At 42.1% G+C, this 21,447-nt stretch overlaps 1 long non-coding RNA gene across 1 annotated transcript in view; it reads right to left on the reverse strand.

Moving 5' to 3' along the window:
• Nucleotides 1-17,576: 17,576 nt before the first annotated feature.
• The window catches only part of LOC311593127, a 95,060-nt gene continuing 91,189 nt past the window's right edge, over nucleotides 17,577-21,447 (reverse strand). Inside the window, exon 3 of the long non-coding RNA XR_014777602.1 lies at nucleotides 17,577-17,766. This is a non-coding gene — a long non-coding RNA (uncharacterized lncRNA). The remainder of the gene's footprint in view (nucleotides 17,767-21,447) is intronic.

The following is a 21,447-nucleotide window of genomic DNA, read 5'->3' on the forward strand; positions in this document are numbered from 1 at the left end:
TAGAATACCTTATGCACTGTCGTGGTATTCTACACAGTATTGCTTGTGACCAAGGAAATCACTTGACAGCCATAGAAGTATGACAGTGGACCCATGATTATGGAATATACTGGTCTTACAATGTTCCCCATGAACCTGCAGGAGATGGCCTGATAGAAAGATGGAAGGACATCTTGAGGGCACAGTTACAACACCAGTTAGGTGACAGTAGCCTGGAGGGCTGGGCCTGGGTTCTCCAGAAGGTGGCAAATGCTTTGAATCAGCATTCAATATGTGGTACTATTTCTTACATAGCCAAGATTCAGAGGTCCAGGAATCAAGGGATAGAAAAGGGAATAAATAGTTCCACTATCACCCCTAGTGACCCACAAGAAAAATTTTTGCTCCCTGCTCCTGAAACTTTTAAGTTCAACTGGTGTGGAAGTTTTGGTTCTAGAGAAAGAAACGTTCCTGCTGGGAACCCCAACAAACAATCCATTGAATTGAAAGCTCAGACTTACCTCCGGCCACTTTGGGCTTCCAATGCCCTAAGCCAACAGGTTAAAAGGGAGTAATAGTGTTATATGGGATGATTGACTCAGAGTACCATGGGTAAATTGGATTGTTTCTTCACAGTGGAGGTAAGAGGATTATGTCAGAAGTACAGGAGATCCTTTAGGGAATCTCTTGGTGCTACCATGTCCTGTGATTAAACTCAATGGAAACTACAACAAGCTAATCCAGGCAGAATGACAAAGGGCACAGACCAATCAGGAATGAAGGTACCTATAAAAGTAATTTTATTCTCCTGGCTCAATTGTTATCTGGGAGGCTAAGTGCCTCCTCCTGCTCAGCTAGGCTTCTGGTCTGCATACAGTCTAATCAAGTCCTAGAATGTTTTTGCCTGCTTAATAAGCTCACCTTTACTTGTTCTTTAGCCCTGGGCTGGCTAGTTCAACTCAGCTATTCTGTCTCAAACTCTTCTCCCAACTGACTTATTTAATCTGGCTTCTCTCTTGCCCAAGAACTGCTCTGCCTGGCCTCAAACTAACTCAGCAATCTATCTGCTCCAATCTTCTGGCTTCTTCTAATCTTTGGGCCTGTTCTGTCTTCACCTGAGTTCTCTCTCTCTCTCTCTCTCTGCAACCCATCTTTCTGTTACTGTCCTGGTAATAACTGCCTCCTTTCTCTGAAATACTGCCTCTTAGTAACTTCCCTTTCCATTCTCTTCTCATGAGAGTTGGACGTACCCTATCCTGTCAAATCTTCTCTGATTCGTCACCTCTTCTGCCAGTCAATTAGACGTCACTTTTAAACATGAGTGCTTCCTTCTACTTTACCTTTGTTTGGGATTAAAGGCGTGTATCACCATGCCTGGATATAAGCTTTTCTTTACCTGATACTTGCTCTGTAGTAGGCTGGCCTTGAACTCAGATATATTTGCCTCTGTCTACTGGATTAAAGGCATGTTTGTATTCCAGCTGGATCATACAGATGTAGAAGAAATTTGGATATGATCTCTTGCCAGAATAATCATTTTCTGAATTAACATTCCTCTACAGGTATGCATCACCCCTCCCGGAAAAAAAGCTAAGGCCTGTTCAGGTGCTTGCTGAGGGTGGAGAAAATACAGAAAGGGTAGTAGTGAAAGGTGGTTACAAATACCAGCTAAGACTATATGATCATTTGCAGAGAGGAAAAGTATAATTCATATCAGTGTTTCTGTCTTATTAAGAATGTGTTAGGGATAAGAGAGGGAGGGGGAATTGGGAGTCAATGAGGGAGGGGGCTACAATTCGGATGTGAAGAATTCAAACTGCAGAACAAGGAAGTAACTTACATAGCTAATCCCACTACATGGGAATAGCTCTGAGACTGCCTGAGACATGTATGTCTAGGCATAGACAATGCTTCTTGTTGGTTACAGAACCCTTGTGATTTATTATTAGATGTCATTCTTCCTATGGCATGATGTCTTTTTTTTTTTGTACTCATACAAAGAGCAGAGAACCAGCTGTAACTCCTTTGTGCATCATGCACACCTCACATATTTATAATTTTAGAACTGTATAATGTTTGTGAGAAATTATATATTTTTAGAACAAAAGAACTGGACCCTGATGCTGCATCAGACCTGACAGGATTCATTCTCCTCAGCATGCTTGACACTGACATCCTGCATCCTCCATGCTCCAGCACAAAGTGCTTTAGTTGCTATTACTCATTAGAATAGGACAGTTCCCAGGAGAGCTTCAAAGAAAGCTTCCAATTCCAATTGGTCCAGCATTTCAGACTGTCCCACACAGGACTTCTATTAAGCCTGGAATTTCTCAACATTTAGAAACTGGACCACAAATGCTATTCCTAGTTTGTTCAACAATTTTCCCCAATTTTATTTGGGCTCCTACAAAGGTATTATTTGTCCCAAATCAGCCAGAAAAAAACTGAAGAGAATGACACCCCATTTCCCTTAAGGGGGTTCAGTAGGTTTTCAGTTGCTTTATTGGGCTATAGATGTTTATTTTCATTGGGAGTTATAAGTTATTATTGGTCTTATTCTGAGAGAAACTAAGGTTGAACTCAGGGATGTCTATCTTTTCCTTTATCTTTCCTTCTTAAGTTTGTAGATAGCGATTGAAAAGAAAGAATGGGGAATATAGAAATATATAGGAATGATAAGACAAAAAGTAGATTATTGAATCTACTCTTCAGCTTAATGCCTTAATTGTTACTCACAAGGTTATTTTCAATTCACTGGTTTAGAATTCTGTATACTGATGCAAAATAAGTTTAATTTTGATACATTGGTATAGAATTCAAATGTAAGATTATTCTTCACACACATTGTATATATTTCTACTCTAATATGAAATATTACCCATACAACTAAATTATAATACAAGGTTTGCTTCCAATATTTGAAAGTGCTATTGCAGGCTGCTTAAGATAATTAAGTAATACAAGTTAATTGTTAGTTGATCAAATCATGATCATGTCAATTACTTGTCTATTTTTATCACAAGAATATACATCCTATGTGTAACAGATAGATATGATTCTATCGAATGATAAGGTAAAAATAGTTAGATTAGGTCTTCAAAAACCTCAGAGACTTACAGAACATGGTATTTAAAGATGTTTTGATTATTTTAAAGATTCATTGACAATGAGACAGGTTAACTCCTGGAAACACCCAGCCTACCTCAAGAAGATAATGAACATCAAAGGACCTCCTTATGAAGATGGCTTCAAATGTGGCAAACAAGCCACTGGGCAAAATGTCTTCATTTCTGCCACAGACAGAATTCTGCCTAAAAGTGGGCAAGCTTGGATACAGGTAGAGTCGACGGGCAAACTCTGCCAAGACAGGGTAAGCAAGTTCTCAACAGTTCCTACCTCATAAATATGTTTGTCAGATATACTGGGCCAGAAGACTGAAGATGATACTCCAACATTATAGAGAGTTTTGAGTGACTGTTCAGCAGCAAACTGTCTCTGTCATCTTCTCATTTTGGAAACTGCTAACCTACACTCCCTGTTTACTCAGGTAATTGATTTTATTCCTTCTCAAGTCTCTGATGGGGTTGAAGACCAGATAGTTTAGTTTCACAACTAAGCTTAGTTCTTTAGGGGTTAAGATGTTTTTAGGTCTAGATAGATGTTGTAAGTTGATAATGATGAGATATGATATATATTGACTTACATTTAGAATTTTAGACCAACATAGGAAAGTTATTTTCTTCAAGGTTTCCAAATACAAATAGCCAAAACACTATGAACGTAACGTTTATATAATTCCTGATTGTTTTGTGGTTTATCTTGCTGTAGGTAGTTTATTGTATATATGTGTAATAATATAAATGTATATGTAAAAAAGAGAAATAATGAAAAAGAAAAAAATTTTTAAAGAATCTTGGCACTATACCAATGAAGAAAATAATAGAGTGAAAAATGTACATTTTCATGTGACATTTTAGTAAAAACAACAGAGTCAAGAAAACCTATTAAAATCATTACTCCTGGGGGCTAGAGAGATGGCTCAGTGGTTAAGAGCGCCACTTGCTCTTCCAAAAGTCTTGAGTTCAATTCCCAGCAGCCATATCTTGGTTCACGACCATCTGTAATGTGATGTGATTCCCTCTTCTGGCCTGCAGGTGTGTATGCAGGCAGAACACTGTATACATAATAATAAATAAATTTTTTAAAAAACAAAAACAAAAACAAAATAATAAATATAATCATTATTCGTTGACTTTGTTTATACAGATACTTGTGGATTTCCTTCCGTTTATTTAGCATATTTAGATTATTTATTAATATAAATCTAATAATATTAACAATACAATCAATATTATATTGATGTATTAATACCTAGATTTTAATATATAATATAAATATATTATTTCTTTAACATACTAAGAAAATATCAGTGGTCATCATATTTAACTTTGAGATTCTAAAGGAATGTCTCTCAAGGGACATTAACACCTGTTCTAAAATTTATGATGTATTTGTGGTTGCACAAGGGATAGTTATATCATGCTTGGTGTAATTATGATCTGGCTGTTATATATGTAATACATCTGTGATTGATTGTACATAGGATAGTTATATCATGCTCAGTGTAATTATGACCTGGCTATTGTTTTCATTTAGAAATTAAGTATCACATAAAGAGATATAATTGTATGTCACCTTGACAAGATGTAGACTTGTGATGGCTATTCTTGGCTGTCAGCTATATCTGGACTACATCTGGAATTAACTAAAACTCAAGCAGGTGGGTACACTGGTGAGGGATTTTTTTTCCTAAGGCATTTGAGGTGAGAAGACCCACACTGAACTGAGATCCTGTGAGGTGGTAAGTGTGATGGCTACTCTTGGTTGTCAACCTGACTACACCCGAGCCAACTAAGATCCAAAATCGGAGGGCATACCTGTGAGAAATTTTTGCTTAATTTGAAGGTGGGTTCACTTCTAATCCAGATCTTTGAGGCACAAAGACACGAGTGTCCCTTTAATCAGGATCTGGGGCAAGAAGTCACATCTTTCATCTGGGCCGCATCTTATTACTGGAAGCTTATATAAGGAGATGGAAGAAGGATGTTTTTGCTCTTCTCCTGATGGCCCTCCATTCCTTCCCTGGCATTAGAGCCTACTTCTTCAGGATTCTGGCCCACGCAGAAGACCAGCCGAGACATCCAGCCTTGTGGACTGGACAGCTACTGGATTCTTGAACCTTCCACTGATAGACAGCCATTGTTGGACTAGCTGAACCACAGCCTGTAAGCAAATATACATATATATGCTTAATAATATCATATTATATGATATATATGTATGTATATAAATTCTGTTCCTCCAGAGAGCCTTGACTGATACAATATAATCAATTATAAAATTTTTAGAATGATGACTAAGTGGCCTGTGGATGAAGCAAGAGAATGAGCTAGAAAAAGTCCAGAGGGACCTTTGAAGATATAGATGATATCCATATCTTACTTCCAACTGGGTGACACGTATACTGGATATTGATGTTTTAATAGCTCTTTCTAACTCGTGGATAATTTAGCAATTTTTATATATACTCAGCATTTAAGAAACTGACTTCTTTCAAAGAATATCTATTGGGATGTGAAAACATGTGACATAGTGGGTTGGCCTTACAAACTGTCTGTAGTAACAAAAACATGATTTTCATATGTTGCTTAGAAATGAGACTAGAAAAGCCAGGTGTGGTGAACACCCTTATCATCAACACTCAGGACACAGAAGCAAGGCAGTCATAAATCTGAGCTCATCCAGGGCTACATAGCAAGAACCTCTCTCTCTCTCAAAAAAAAAAAAAAGGTTAAAAATGTATCAACCAGAATAGAAAATTATAAAATCTATGGTTACAACTCCACATAAATTATAGCAAAAGAAAATAGAAAGGACTTGATTTCTAGTTTAATTTTCCTTCTTCATTTTCATTTCCATTAATACTCTGTGCCAAAAATTAAATGATACAATTAAAAGAGAAAAAAAAAATCTGATGATATGTGCAAGTCTCTGTCAGTACAATTTGGACCAGAGACTAAATAACTAAAGTACAAACATTTACCTGGTACAGCTAGCATCAAAGTATCCAAGGGCAAAATCCTCCTCTCAACTGGGGGACACTTTGGAACCTTTCCTTGTACAGCACTTACAATAATCCTGCAGCTCCTTCATCCCTGCTACCTTAAATACAACCTGGCAGGCACAAGCACAGCACCTGCAGGGACACTGTCCCCAAATCCTTCCTAGGCCAGCCCTGTATCCAAATGACCTCCTTTGTTAAAACAATAAATTTAGGGCTACAGAGAAGGCTGTGGCCAACTCACTCTTTGTTAGGGGGACTAGGAAGTGGGAGTGTGCTTTAAAGAGACTCAACCAGGTCCCATTTGACTTGCAAACAAAATTATTCTTGCTGTTCGGTACTGAAGTGCCCTAGATAATTCAGTCATCAAGATACTTACTCTCAATCATTGCAAGAGATAATTGAAATATTTCTCAAAGAGACATAAAAATGAAGCAAGGAACATTAATGCTTACTGTTGCACCTGCTCAAATATCTAGATTTGAGAAAGAACAGAAAAAGAAGTGGAAATTATTGATTGTGCTAGGAGGACTCTAAATCACAACCGAAGGCTCATGCCATCAAACTTAGAAAAAAAAAATCAATACTGCTGTGTTGAAGTTAAGAATAAATTAGAGACATGTAAAAGTCTGGAATAACAATATGCTATAAAAATTACTGATATAAAAATATGCCATTTAACAAATTTGATACTACAGAGGCATAAAATTCTACATAGAGTCTGGAAGCAACCATGCGAACATAAGGAGGTAACTGGGTTAATGCCAACATGGTTAATTCAGAAAGAAACTCAAATTTATAACTGGTTAGGTTTAATTTCTGTTTTGAAGATAAATTACATGCCAGAAATCTATATACTTTAAAAATGTTTTCAACTGATATTTAAAGGTAAAAACTGGACAATATAAAATATATATTTTCAGTAAATATCTCCCCTTCTTTCTTCCTCAAACCTTAGAATGCCAACATTTATACACACATATGCATCTACACACATACATATTCATTTGTACATTGTAGATTTTCAGCAATGAACAATTCTAGGTTATGAACTATAATATATAGATTAAAAGCATTGCAATGATTTTTTTTAAAAATTAGTTGTGCCATTTTAGTGTTTAAAGAATGTTCAACAATTTTTAAAGAAATATATTTATGAAAAGTTGGAAAAGAAGCCCAAGTTGATTGACAGTTTGGAGTTTGTATTTCCACCATCTGATCATAGCCAAAATGCAAATGGGATTAAGTTCTGAGAGACAGGAATCTGCAGAGTGTCTGCAGCTTATTAGACTCTTCTCTCTAGGTACCAGCAGCAAGGTCATCAAGGGCGACTTTGAGGCTGCCTCTCACAGGATGAGGGAGAAGAAAATAATCTTATCCCAAGGTGGTCCTCTGGTGGAGTTATTGAAAAGTAGGATTCTGAATTCATGTCTAAGATCACGAGGAAAAAGAACTGATGTGGTCTGTCTGCCACAGACATGGGAGCCCAGGGCGACATAGGCCCTGCATGCATTCCCTGAGCAAATTCTGTAACTGTCTACATCTTTAAAGAGCAAAACAAATACACTTGCACAAACCATCACAAAGACACTCCTGTATATACATAAGAGTTGAATAAATGTAAACAGAATAATCATTCAACAAAGGGATCCAGCCATTTGATTAAAATATCCACTTTGTGGGCTGGCGAGGTGGCTCAGTTATAAAGGTGTTTCTCCCAAAGCCTAGTGCCCTGAGTTCAATCTCCCTGAGCTCACAAGATGAAAAGAAGGGAACTGAGTTCTGTATGTTGACTTCTGGCTCTCTGACTGTCACATGTACCATCACACACACACACACACACACACACACACACACACACACACGCACACACACACACACACAATAAATAAATAAATAAGTATAAAAAAAATTAAATCCACTTGTGTCCGAGAGGCTGGTGCATGCCCGTCATGCTGTTGTATACATCTAGTAATACAGAATAATAAGAACTGACTTACACCCCCAACAAATCTGTAGCCAGCAAACACTGCGTCTGTGGAGGAAATGTACAGAGTCCTGAGCAGACACTTAGAGAAAACAACCAAATCTTCCTAACGAAAGCTTCATTTTCTCCCGGGAAACAGCATCGCTTCTGGTCTTGAACGATAATGCTGCCTAACTCTACGCATCTTTTTTTTTTTTTTAAGTTGCAGGTTTGGAGATTCCGGGAATCGAACCCGGGACCTCATGCACACTAAAGCAAGCACTCTCCCGCTGAGCTAAATCCCCTCACTCTATACATCTTTTTGATAATAGAAATAAATACCAAGCCACACCTTTGGGAGGAGGTATGGAGATAGAGGCAGGTGAGTAAGGGGGTCAACATGGAGCAGATTCTCAGTGCAGATATGACGGAAGTTGTTATAAAGAGGGAAGATCGTAGTTACAAGTCACCATGCAGGACTTTTTGCACATGGGATGTAGAAGCTGGAAAAAAAAATCTATCCAAGCCGCTCAACAGTAAGACCCTGGATGGACTACAAGTCACAGCTCCGCCTGAGCCATCACAGACTTGCAGGCCAGCCAAGTCATCTGAACTCAAGGAGATGCAGTTCTGTCTGGAGAGAGCAAGGAAATGGACTCCTGGGGCAGACCACTGGAGGACAGGGTGGGTACCACATACAGGGGATAAGAGAGCTAGGATATTTTCTGGTGTTTTTAATTAATTGCAAAAGATTACATGTGAGCTAGCTTTTCCCCACTTTCAGGACAGCTGCCACACAGCCATTTGAAATAACAGGCTGGGGCAGGAAGGCAGCAGCTTCTTTGGGATTTGGAGCAGACGGTTTTCCCAACCCATGCCAACCCCCATGCCCCTCCAGGCTTCGCTGTTCCCTCTGTTTCTATTCTCGAAGCAGCTAATGCTTCCCTGGTTCTGTCTCCTTTGTGTACGACACTACTTACCGCGGGGAGTAAAAGCCAAAACATACAACATGCTTTGGCTCTTGGTAGCCACTTCCCCTCAAGGACTTCCATGAGAATCGAATACATTACCTTGTGTTTGCTAACACAAGGAAGTCTTTAAGTGATTTTTTTTAAAAGTGTTGGCCGGCGCTGGAGAGATAGCTAACGAGTACAGGTTAAGAGTGCTTCTAACTGCCCTTGTAGAGGACTCAAGTTTGATTCCCACCACCCAAATGAGTGGCTCACGACTATCTGCAACTGGAGCTCCAGGAGACCCTATGCCATCTTCTGGGCTCCAAAGGTACCTGCACTCATATGCACATACCTACACGTACATAATTTAAAATAAAATCACTCTTTTTTTCCCAAAAATTTTATTATATTTCTTTTTTTTACATATACATTTATATTATTACACATAAATAAAATAACCTAAATACAGCAGGAAGAATCACCAATCAGGAATTATATAAATGTTACATTGATCATGAAAATCACTCTTTAATGTTTAGTATAAGAATGCCTTAATTCATAAGTCTCTGTAGAGGTAGGAGTCTCAATCCATTCCTGTTTCAAAATCATTGCTAACACTTTTAGAAGGCATGGCTAAGAACAGAATAGAGAGTCCAGGCATAGACCCATGCACTCACAAGAAAGTGACTTGTAATTCAGCAGAGAAAAGAAAATCTCTTCAACAGTAGGTTTGAAATATCTGGATATGGGTTTTTTTAATAGCAGAAAGATTTTTACCCTTATTTCACACTGCACACACACACACACACACACACACACACACACACACACACACACACACACACACGGCATCCATTTAAAATGGGTCATCAACTTAAATGTGAGGGTAACACAATAAAGTTACAGAGGGAAAACATAAAAGTCTAAGAGTACTTTGCCCTCTAGCAATAAGCAAAAAAAAAAAAAAAAAATTGAGAAGGGCATTGATGACTCATACAAGAAAAACATTGATAAATTGTACTTGTTCAAGCCACACAATGTTTGCTCACCCAACACATCAAGAAAATAAACAGCAAGCCACACACAGACGAAGAATCTCTATATGTGTTTATATATGACGAATATGTTGTGCCCAGAACATACAAAGAAATCCTATAATTCAGTAATAAAGAGGTGACCCAGTTTTGAAAATAAGACTAAGACGAACAGACAGCTCATAAAGGAAACTTGAATGGCTGAAGATCACAGTGCAAGTATTCGGCATCTTCAGTGGCCAGGCTAGCACAAAGTGAAACAGCAGTGTGCATGTGAGACCAGGCACACATGGGAGTGTGTGTGTGTGTGTGTGTGTGTGTGTGTGTGTGTGTGTACAAGGTCACATACACACCCCCCACATACTCACACACATATACATACACACACAATACACATATACATGTATATACACACGTATTCATGGTACACATATACATACACACCCACACCCACATACACACACACTATAATTATTTTAAAAGATCAACACCAACAAATATTAAGCAGACTATGGAGCAATGCAAGTTTTCATCTGCTGCCAGCAAGTGAGGGAGTTTAAAATGACATAATTTCTTTGGAAACTGTTTAGATAGCCTCCCTTCCTTCTTTCTTTCCTTCCTTCCTTCATTCTTTCCTTTCTTCCTCCCTCCCTCCCTTCCTCCCTTCTTTCTTTCCTTCCTGTCTTTCCTGGATTTGTTTGAGACAGGGTCCACTATGTATCCTTGCTTGCTTGGAGCCTGCTCTGTAGCCCAGGCTGCCTTGAGTTTGCAGTTACTCCTGCTGTGCCTCCTGAATGCTGGGATTACAGCAACTCCACTCTTAAAGACGAACATGGGCGGTATTTGAAATCTAAACTTTTATCAACAGCATTTATTAGCTTTTTAAAAGCCAGGGTATAATTTGTGTACTGCAGGATGCTCAGATCTTTAAAGTCAAGCAATTTTGAGCATGTTTACTTAAAACTTTATATAAGCATGTGCTCAGGAGCTCTGAGAACCGGGAAACCCCAGGTGAACACCAGCAGGAGAATGGATTGTCATTAAGTGGTATATTGAAAGAATGAAGCACTGCTCGGATATAAAAATGAATAAACTACTGTTCCCCACAACATGAGTAAGTCTCAAAACCACTGTACACAGTGATAGAAACAGAGGCAAAGGAGCACATGCTGTGTGCTTCCGCTTTCTAAAACCTTAGAACAGACGAAGCCCACCTCTAATGATGACAAGCAGATCAGTAGTTGGCCGGCGGGAAAAATGGGGAGGGCAAGAGACATGACAGGCTGATGGAAATGCCCTGAGTCTCGAAGGGCAGTCATCAGAATGGACTGAACTCGTGGGTGTGAGTATTTGCGTGTGTATAAGTTGCATATCGATATTGTAAGGTTTAGATTTCAGGAGGTTCCTCCCAAGACACAACTGATGAAAACTGACGCCTTTCCTGAAGTCCTGACTTCTGAGATAACTAAAGCTTGCTTCAGCCGAGACTTCAACGAACCTCTCGGACTTAGGTTGGAGGTGGAGTTGTTATAGTCTTATGACAATTTAGCTCAAGTCCTGCAGTGCGGCAAGTACCATTCCAAAAGAAACCATGAGAGTAAGGTGGAATGAGTCAGGGGGGCACTCCAAAGAGAACAGGAGTTTCGCCTCATGAGAGAGCAGTGCAAAGCTCTGTGGCCAGTCACACAACTACAAGAGATGGTGGTGAGGGAGTGGCGCCCACCCACACATCCGTTCCTAGAGACAGAGGGTGATACCGAGGCTTTGCTTATGTTTTCAGTGAATAATAACGTGTACAAACCACACAGCTCATTTGCATAAGCGTTTCCAGCTGTCTCTAGAAGAGGACAACTTTGAATTTGATCGTGGCTTGGTGGATCCAAACTTTGCCTCTCTCAAAAGACTTGACAAAGAAGAGAAGGCAATTGTCTCTCACCTAAGTGCTTCACCAGTCACTGGTGCCAGCCTCGCGAGTTGGTTTTACATCCGGAAAGAACTGATTTGGAGCATTGTTCCTGGCAGCAGCTGGCACAAACAGAGCCGGCTACAGTCCTCGTGAACTGGCATCTTGGAGCACACACGTAAATGAAAGAGGAGGAAATCGTTTTTAATGTGCTAACTCAACATTGAGACAAGTGTCCCTAGATTTTAGAAACATTTGGAATCACAGTGCGAGTCTGTTGGGCTATGGTCACAGGAACACTCTGTGACTTCTCAAACATAGAAGCAAATTACTAATTCTTTAGAGGAAAAGAAAAGGAAGTATCTTGATGCTTTGGGGCGGGGGGCATCGGTCTTTTTTTTTTTTTTAACAAATAGGTGGGTCTTGTAGAATCTAATTCTGGACCACAGAATTTTTAAAAAGCTACAGCTTCATTTAGTATGGTTTCTCTGCTTTTGGCTAAAACACACAGAGATGAGACGCCTGTCATCTCTGAGCTAGAGCTAGCCTTCAACTTGATTTGAATCCATCTTTAAACAAGTGCCACACTGTTAGACAAACAAGCCAAGTGTTGTAACAGCAACACCACAGACCACAGGTGATCACTGTCCTGGGAAAGCATTAAAAGTGCAAGGCACTGTGTAGGCCATGCTCCCTGGCTTGCTCCATAGGGCCCTCCTCCCTGTGTGCCTACTTCATGGGAACTCACTTTCCCCAGAGTGATTGCTCTACCCACTCCAGTCCCTGCGTCCTCTGTCCTTCTTCCTCACACCCCATCACTCGAAGACGGCGGAAACATCCTTGCTTTAGCCAACACAGCTCCATGGGTACCTTTTTCTCATGCCATTGTAATCCTTTTGCCATTTCATCCCGATGCTTCCTCGACTCAGTTTCACTTCCACACACCCTCTAACTCTATATCAAACCATTGCCACCACGCAGTTTCCGCTATTGCCCTTTCCAGTACCATTGGCAAGAAGATCCCCTCATCCAAAGCTCTCCTGCTTTATTTTTCAACATCTGCATTTCCATACTATCCACCGTCATCCTAGAGGTCTCCTAATATTCTTCCCCACGGCCATCTTTATTGCGTCATCCACCAGATTCACCTCTGAACCACACAAGCTCGTGCTAGGTTCTCTGGGTGGCCACCACTCCTCTGCTCTCTAGAAGGGTGGCAAGGGTACCCATTTCGAAATGCAAAATAGATCGTGCCACCTCTTATTTAAAGCATCCTGGTTCCTTCTTGTTCCTGAGATTTAAAAAAAAAAAAACAGCAAAGCCACTTTGTCATGTGGCTCCTGGCCTTGTCTCAGTGTCATCTCACTCCTCTCTACCTTGCTTATATTAGTCCATGCTCCTGTCACCTCTAGGATTTTGCACAAACCCCTCCCACATCTGAGATGCTTCTCTTTCCCGGTCTCTCTTTGCACAGCTGACTCTTCCTCACCATCCCAATCTCACTTCAAAACATCTTTCTTCTTTATTTTTCAAAGGACTCATTCTTGATCCTTGTATGCTCAAACTAGCTCAGACATCATTCTGTTACGTATTCCTGTATCTGTTTGAAGATTGCACTCGTGGAATAAAAATAGTGTGTGTTTATTTGGTGAGTGACTGGCTCTACAACGGCATGCCTATATGGCTTACAGATCAACAACATCAACCACAGTGCCTTGTATTAATTTATATTTTGTTCTTTTTGGTTTTTCAAGACAGGGTTTCTCTGTGTAGCCTTGGCTGTCCTAGACTCACTTCGTAGACCAGGCTGGCCTCGAACTCACAGCAATCCGCCTGCCTCTGCCTCCCAAGTGCTAGGATTAAAGGCATGTGCCACCACGCCCAGCACCTTGTATTTATTCAATGCCCTCCCCCCAGAAAAAAAGAAAAGAAAAAATAGTTGTAGAATATTGATGACTCTTCCTTACTTACCTTTCCTCTTCTTATTGCTGTCACCACCACTGCTCCTATTTTTTTTTAATGTAGTATCTAGGTGACCAAAATAGCTTCACACTCAATTGGGCAATCCTCAGTCACTTAGTTTTATATTTGAGTGATCTGGTCTCCCATTCCCAGTCTCTCGCTTTCAAATTTAATACGCATATCTCTCAATCGGCCATCTCAAGTCATCTGTTTAGGGTCCACAAATTGAAGGTGGATGATTCTTATACCTCAACCTTCCCACCTCTTCACAACTTGATACCTGACCCCACTTCTCTGGGTCCCCTCCATATCCTGTTGATGTAGCATCTGGGGGCTTCTCCCACAACACCATGCAAGTTGTACAGCAAACAAATATCAAAGACATCCCTGGAGTCGTGTGGGGGCACAAGTGATGCAGCCAAAAGCGTGAGGCCTCTGAGCATCATGTTCCACTTGTGCTGCTGGGTCTCACCTTTGATGGAGCATTTGCTCAAGTGAACCGCCTTCCTCTTCCTACTCATCCCACTCTAAGCCATCTCTGCATCCCACCTCCCGCTCTAGCCACCACAGCCATCTTCACCCCAAGCTCATGCCATGTTCTTTAGTGTGGGGCCTTCACGCAGGCTTTCACTTTTCCTGTGCCTACTTATGTGCTGAGGAAGAGAGAGCACTGAATTAGGGGTGAAAAGACAGGAGACACTCCCAGGTCTACTTCAGGGAGAGCAAGGAGGGGCATTCCAGTCAGCACACACAGGCAGAGCTCAGGCAGGGGTTTAACTCCCTGACTGAACAGACTACCAGACCCCTGTAAGCTGTTGTGAAGATGCTTGAAGGGTCTGCTTCACAGGCTGTGAGAGAATGAGTCGCCTGAAGCCACTCTGTGAACACGAAGTCCTGTTCATCTTACAGGGCAGCTGCTATTAGCCATGGGTCTGGTGCCTGCTTCAACATTACTTCTGGGTGTGTCTACAAGAACGTTAGCAGAGAGAGGAGCACTTGAACTTGGAAATGGATAAAAGCCTCTGTTGTGCACCACATAGGTGTGCACTGTCCATCTAAGGAGGCCTGAGTAGGATGAAAAAGCTGAGGGAAGAGGAACGCCATTTCCCACTCTTCAGTTTACAGAGAACAGGAAGTAGCCTCCACTGTTGAAAGGCACAATTCTCTACAATACACCATGACTTAGTGGTGACTATCAGTTCTGTGTTCCTGATCAATCCAGTACCACGCAAAGCATTTGCTGCCAGTTCTTGTCTTCCACGCAGACTAAAACTCCTTGCCAGAGGGGCAGCATGTCTAGCCATGGAGTGTCCCTTGGGTGCCTATGGAATGTCTTCCACAGGGAAGAGGTTGATAAGCATCAGCTGCATGAACTTAGAATATGACTGAAAGAACTAATGAACATACCCATGGCTCTGTGGCTCATAGCTGCCAGCCAATATGCCGTTGCTGTGTTCAGTCACCTCCCTTTCTCTCCTGGGTACCAACTCTCAGGATACAGCCATGTAGCTTGTGACCTGCTCCCAGGGAGGTAATGACCCATGGTGCTTCTCACTTTTTCCACTTGCAACAAGGAGTAGGAGTGGTAGTGATAACAGGCCCCTCTAGAAATTCTGCTGTCATCTCTTAGACCCCGTGAAAGAAAATGGTACCCTGCATTTTCCTAGGATTCCATTCAGCGTTCTGAGCTTTACGTGTCAGGGCATTATGCAGAATTGAAATCCCACCTTAGTCTGGAGCTCTTAAGTAAATATTTAAAACTAACGCTCTCTGTTGAGAAGATGAGGCTAGTGGGTAGGAACGAGAGGTGAAAAGGGACCTAAGATACATAGGACGGTCCCTAGAGTCTTAGATTGAATGAGATCTTTTGTTCCAATCACACTGAATCCCAACCAAAAGCAACATAAGTATCATCATACCTGACTGCCTTCCGTGTCTCAGGGCCTCATTTCTAGGGGCAGGCTGTCCACGTGGAGACCCACAGCCACTTTTTGCTTTAGAGCTGAACTGGACTTTGATTTCAGATGACGAAGCTGAGACGTGAGGCTCAGGCTTATTGGGAGCTTCAGGACAGCGAGAGCAGCTTCCGTTGTCACCCTCTGCCCACGACAGCTCACGAAAACACTGCCGTGCATCCCCTCTGATTCCTGTGCTCCTGGCTCGATCTGTGACAGGAACTGCAGGTCAGAGTTTTCAAGCTTGATTTCAGCTCACGGACCCTCTTGCAAAAGAAAAAGACACATCCTATATCCCAGCCTCTTGCACTCCCTGCCCTTGGCCCATCACCCCTTGCAGTACTTTTAAAATTATAGGAGCACCCAGAATTGAACTCAAAATCCCAAAAGTATTAACAGCAGCCTCGGGTGTTGAACATTCACTTATATCATTGTGCCCAAGGATTGCCTTATCTGCGTGTTCAGAGGGAGGGGGCAGGCGAGGAGCTGGGAGGCAAGAGCGCGTCTGCGCACTGAAGCCAGAAGTTGTTGTCAGGGGCCGTCCTCAATCACTCCCTTCTCCTTTTGCAATCGGGGTCTCTCACTGAACCTGGGTCTCACCAATTCATCAACTGGTCAAAGACACCTCCCCCCAAAATCCTCATGTCTCCATCTCCCCAGGATTCCAGCCTGTAAACTGCCTTGTCCGATATTGGGAATCAAATTCAAGTCATCCCACTTACACAGCAGGCACGTGCCGTGCTTTATTTTAGTTTTTGAGCAGCCAGCGCTTCCTCTGTCAGGCACTGCTCTGAGCACTTTGCCTATCTTAATTCTAATAATCTAACAATATCATCTGGAGCTAGCGCCAGCCCCTTGTCTCCCAGGTGAGGAAGATGGAGCAGATTTGAAGGAACTCAGTCAAGATCACATAGCTAGCAAATGGCAGGCGCCAGGATTCTGACCAAGGCAGATGGCTGCGAAGCCTGCAGTCTTAATGCCGCAGCCAGCTTAATGAAAAATAAAAGTTGTCTTTTAAAATTTGCTAATTCTATTCACTGCTGTAAGGATATCTCTTGCAAGCTGTGGGAAGGGGTCTCCTGTGTGCTTTGCATCCTCCCCACTTGAATTCCAGACCACGAGCGAGCTGGCGTTCACTGTCTTCTTTTCTCAAAGTTCTGTCCTATGTAGTGCAGTATATTTGCTGCTTTTCCTCAGGCTTTTGACAGCTTCAGACTGGACAATATATTTTCTTTTAAAACCCATTTAAGTTTCTGATTTTAAAAATATGGCTAACAGCTTGATTGAGAGAGAGAAAAAAAGGGTATGAGGCTAACCTTCCCCCTCCCCCTCTTTCTTCTTGTTTAGCCATTTGCAAAGCTACTTAACTAATCCATTTTCTGGCTTGTATCTCTTTATTTTTCCGGAAGGATATGATACATATATTTTTAACACTCATTTTACTGGGGCTGGAGAGGTGGCTCCATGGTTAGGAGAATTTACTACCCTCGCAGGGGACCTCTATTTGGTTCCCAGCACACAACATCCTGGGCTCACAACTTCCTGCAGCTCTAATCCCAGGACAATCTAACACTTGTCTGGCCTCTGTGGGCACTGTATACATATGGCACACATACATACGTGCAGGCAAAACACTCATACACACAAACAGGATTATTTTTAAAGTATTTATTTTATTTTTTAATTTTGTGTATGGTGTGTGTATCTGGATACGGGTATGTTTGCATGAGCACAGGTGCCCAAGGAGGCCAACGGAAGAGAGCATAGGCTCGATCCCCTGGAGCTGGAGTTACGCGTGGTTAGGAGCAGCCTGACCTCAGTGTGGGAACTGAATTCAAGTTCTCTTCGAGAGCAGCAGTCACTCCTCCTCAATGCCGAGCCATCTCTCCATCCCTGTGATAAATAAGTTAACAAAAACTATGTAAAATCAGACAGACCAAGAGTTCAGAGCTAATAAATATTATATGAATGGGCCCCATTCAACAACAAACATGAAGGAAGTCTTTGTGAACCTATGCTACCTCCAAACTTTTAAAGCAGGTAGTAGGCTGCTCAAAACTACCTGTTGAGTCCTTCATTTAGAAACGGTGCTAGAAGTGGCCGTGGGACTTACTGACCTCTGCTTCCCAATAATCACTTCGCCTGGCTGATCTGAGAACCAGGACCCACTTCTTAAACTTCAGACGTTTACCTCCAGTTGCCGACCTGAGATCTTTATTTAGGCATTGACAACGTTATTTCCAATTTACGTTTCAAACAGTGCTTCAAATTGTCAACCCATTCCTAAAGCTGTCCCGCCCACCGTCTTCTCAACCTCAATAAGTGACAAGGCTAATGACTCATCCTTACTCTTCACTCCTGCTCTGTGGGTAATCCACAGGAGAAGCCTGTGGTGGGCTTTGCCTTCAGAATACATCCAGGATGAAACCATTTCTCACACGTACACACCCCAATATATCCTTGTCCAAACAAGCTTCACCCCTCTCCTTGGACAAGCAGGTCTTGGCTTCCCTTGGGTCATGCAGTGCTGCTATTGGAACCCCAGTTGGTAGGGGAGCCGTTTCCCAAGCTGCTCCGAGTGAGTGTGTGAGACTTGCCCACAGGCCATGGCGGCCTATGCTTCCAGGTTTACACTGACCAACCCGTTCCCTAAGAATCTTTAGTCAATATCCAGACTGAAAATGCAAGCTCCTGTCTGTTGTCTCACGCTGGGAATAATTCCTTCCTCAGGCTGAGGCTGCCCGGCACCAGCCACCACACCATGACCACTCTGCTTGCCGTGTGCCACCCCACTTCCGTCCCCTGCTACCAGCACTTCCTCCATAACTTCTGCTCACGCAGGCTCTCCCACTGAGGAGCTCAGCATTACACATTCCTTTACTGCAGCCACAGTGACTCTCTCAGGATGTTCACATCATTCCTCTGCTTCAAATCCTCCATCAGTAGCCCCCTCTCACTAATAAAATAAGTATTTAAGGATCAGGACAGTGGCTCAGCAGTTAAGAGGCTGCTGCTCTTGAGGAGAACTTGGTTGATATTGACATGGCAGTTTACACTTGTAACTGAAGTTGGCGGGGGTCCAGCGCCCTCTTCTGGCTTCTGTCGGTACTGCATGTGGTGGATATACATACATATAGGCAAACACGCATACATGTAAACTAAATATTTTTAAAGTATTTAAAGTCTTCACTGTGGCCAGAGGGATCTGCATGACCTTCCCCATCAAGAACCTGGCTCCATCTCCTTTCATTCTCCCTGTCATATATTCCCCTCCACTCTCCCCGCAGCCTCGACAGTCCTTAAAGCACAAGGCAGTGGCCCCTGTCGACATCTTGGTACGAGAGTTTCCTCCACCAAGAAAGCTCTTCATCTGGATGCATTTGGCTTGCACACGTCTTTCAAGTCTCTAAGCGTCATTTACTGTAGAAGCCTTCTGTAACTAGTATAGGGTGGCATATACACACACCAATTTTGTGTCACATCTGTCTCTTCCTACCATGAGAACATAAGTCCCCTAAGAACAGGAACGTTGCTCTGGATACCCTTGAACACTAACAACATTGGATAGCTCCAAATATACATTGGGCATTATAAACATTTGATGATGAGAGGTTTGGGGGATTGGATATAAGTTAAGTACATCATGCACATGTATGAAAATGTCATAATGAGCCCAGTATGCATAACTAATAGATGCTAATAAAATTTAAAACTATTGTCTTATTCCAAAAAGCTTTCTTTTGAGTCTCAATATAACACACACAGGCACAAATTCTGCAAGCAATATTTATTCTGATATATATATTTGCAAACCATCACCTGGGACAGCAAAAGTAAAATGGAAGCTGAGTTGTTATGACTTCCCTTCCATACATTTGCTTCAGTTAAAAAGAAAGAAAAATCATGAATAATATGTGGAAGTCAAGAAACAATAGAGCTTTGCAGTCCAGAAAGCCCGAGGAGTGTGCCGCTCGCTCAAATGGCTCCTAGTCAAGTTGCTAGGCAGAAATCTCCAAAATATGGAGCACAGTTGCTATCATTAGTGAAAACTCAAGAAATGAAATTTAAAGTTGAGAAAATTTTATGTAACAGAAGCCATTGATATTTAGAACCAAAGAAAGCCCAATAACTATCTAGTCACACACAAAGTAAGCGTGTTTCAGTGCCCATAGGAAGGGCTTTGTGACGGGTTTTGGAATGCACGAAGAGTGTTGGATTTGTCGTACTGTGAGCTATCAGTGGACCATGGAAATGAAGCAAACGTGTGTGTCTCTTCCAGCAGCAGGAGTGGGCATGGCAGACATAGTTGACATGTAGAGAGATGCTACTCTCTGCTTAGTTCAGAAATCTAGTAAAGCGCTCCTGCCCCCATACTTAGGAAAGCTCTCTTCTCTAAGAATTGTCACTATTTCTTCTGCGGTACCAAAACAAAAGGAAGTCAAGACCGCACTATTCGGGGGCCCTTGAAGCAGCTGCAGGCAGAATCCTAATGCGTTTGCTGAGGGGAGGGGCAGGTGGGGGCTTCCTACACCAGAGTTCAGAGATCTTCCACTGTTCAGCTCTCCGCGGAGGCTTCATGATCTCCCGCAGTGAGGTTCCCAAAAGCCACCTCTCTCCTACAGGTCCTGGCATAGCTGCGCCCCCTCACAGTCTGCTCCTTCAAATGCGTCCCTGGTGTCCTGAGGAGATGATTTCTCTGCCACTGCCATCTGCTCTGGGGGGAATCCGGACCCTTTGTTCTTTATTGATCTAGTAGAGGAAATTTCCCTATGGCAGACAAAGTCCTCGTATTCCCAGAGAGAGTCGTTACTGTTTCCCAAAGGGGACCTCTTTCCCTCTTTGACTTTCCCCAACAGTTCCCTCTACAATCTGTTGGAGTATCTTCCAAAGAAGAGTCCCAGACTTCCTGAGCCAAGAACCAGGGTCTGGGCAGAGATTCTCAGTGCATTCTGTGGCACTTCTAACAGGCTGCCTCGCAGAGTCAGCAGCAGGCGTTAAGTTTAAGGTTGTGCGACCATACATCCGCCGAGCATCCCCACCTTCCGTGTTTCTCTCTGAGATGTAACCATCCTCATGAGTGTGCCCAATGGCAGAGAAGGTCAGGCCTGGGTCACTTAAAGGGTCAAGTCAGGTCCAGTTTCTGAGAGAGCCAGTATTTTAGGAAATTAAGAAATGTCAAGACTGCATTACAAAAGCTAGTATATATCCTAAAGGGTTAATATGAATAAATAGGTAGATAGATACATTATATCAAGAAACATGGGAGAACACAAGTGTATAAATTAAAAAAAAAAAAACTGACAGCATCCAGTAGCTACTGTCGTACTGTACAAGTTCAAATCAAATATGACTTGGTTTTTTTTGTTTTGTTTTGTTTTCAGTTAGATCTGATGTGTATCTAACCCCATTTGGAAATAATATCAAAAGCCAAAATTCTGAGGTTGCTCTTGAAGGAGAAACTTGATTATGCAAGCCTCTCGATGAGGGTCATTACTCTGAAAACAGTAAGAATCCCCTTCCGTGAACGTGCTCCTGGACCAGAGTAGTCAAAGAAACGTTCACACTGCGGAGAGA

The sequence above is a fragment of the Acomys minous genome (genome assembly GCF_964271855.1).
Source record: "Acomys minous genome assembly, chromosome: 1".
Classification (NCBI taxonomy): Eukaryota; Metazoa; Chordata; class Mammalia; order Rodentia; family Muridae; genus Acomys; species Acomys minous.